The sequence below is a fragment of the Protopterus annectens genome, chromosome 13.part0, assembly GCF_019279795.1.
Source record: "Protopterus annectens isolate FY-2018-M chromosome 13.part0, PAN1.0, whole genome shotgun sequence".
Taxonomy (NCBI): domain Eukaryota; kingdom Metazoa; phylum Chordata; order Ceratodontiformes; family Protopteridae; genus Protopterus; species Protopterus annectens.
The window spans coordinates 1,006,883,721-1,006,885,179 of NC_056747.1; the positions used below are offsets into that span (position 1 = coordinate 1,006,883,721).

General features: G+C 31.9%; 1 pseudogene; it reads right to left on the bottom strand.

The window, feature by feature from the left end:
- Nucleotides 1–224: 224 nt before the first annotated feature.
- LOC122788494 lies at nt 225–363 on the bottom strand (annotated as a pseudogene).
- Nucleotides 364–1,459: the final 1,096 nt, after the last annotated feature.

A 1,459-nucleotide genomic window follows, 5' to 3' on the forward strand; every position in this document is an offset into this window, starting at 1 on the left:
CCATACTCTGTAACAAACTACTTATCTATATCAAACAAAGCTCCTCATTAGCACTCTTCAAGAAAAATCTTGATGACTGGATGGGAGATAGGAAATTCACCCCAGGGATCACTTCTGTGGCTCTGCTGGGCAACAAAAGCCAGGGTACCTTTTTGGCTAGGTTTATATAGGCCTTAGGGCCAATAGCCTAGTACCTACCTATGACTCTATATATATATATATATATATATATATATATATATATATATATATATATATATATGTGTGTGTGTGTGTGTGTGTGTGTGTGTGTGTGTGTGTGTGTGTGCAAAACACACACACACACACACACACACACACACACACACACACACACAGTTATGTATCAGTGGCACAGCAGGTAGAACACTTCCCTTTAGTGCAGAAGGCTATGGGTTTTACTCCCACACAAGTAGATTGATTACTGACACTGCAGTACAGTATAAGGGGGTTCTGGACTCCTGAGTGTGTCATTCTATGGGTGAGATGTTCAACTGAGGTCTCATCTGCCATCTGCTTGTGTTAGTGGTAGATCAGGTGGATGTAAAATATCCCATGGATTGAAAATAGTAGGGGTTCTTTATTGTACGACTATATACAATTTACATATTTACAAAGAACTTACATTAACTCTCTATTTCTTCATTGTTGACAAGTCTTTACATCTGTATAGACCTCCACTCTTTTTTTCCACAACCACCACTTGATTTTTCATATTATATTTGGTAATATCCACTTTCCATCAAACATAATCTCAATCAATCTTTCATTCCATATTGTCCCTCTAATACAAAACATTTTTAACAAAATTATTGATATATTCTTTACTGTTTCCCATAAAAATATTCACTCATATCCATATTTATTTGTTTATAATGTCATAATTCTTTAACTATTTTATTTTCTATTATTTTTCCCATAAAATCTTAACTTTTTTACATGTTAAGAAAACATGCCATGTTGTTTCTAACTCTCCACAAAAAGACAAATCCTTTCATTTACTTTTTTATAAGGTATATTTCTCTTTACTGGCAACTTATTAATTTGTAACCTCCATAAGAAATCCTGACATGCAACATTCTTCATATATCATTTATTTCTTTACTTTATAGCTGTTATGTTTTCTTCCGTTAAATGCTCCCATAGAGTCACACAATAATTTTGCAGTATTATATTTTTATATCATACTTTTCTATTTTCTTTTATTCCTTCTGTCTTTAATTTCTACAGTTTTATTTTTTTCTTAATACATTCTTATCTCTCCATTTCTCCATTTTCTCCCCCTTTTATTAATAAAGATTAGGTTCCATTTTCTTTTATATTCCTTCTTAAATATACTTATTATAAACATATTTTCCTTTTCATTTATTCATTCCAAGACCTTATATAGATTTAGTGAGGCTCCATATACAACCAGATACAGTAAATCTAAACCTTCTTC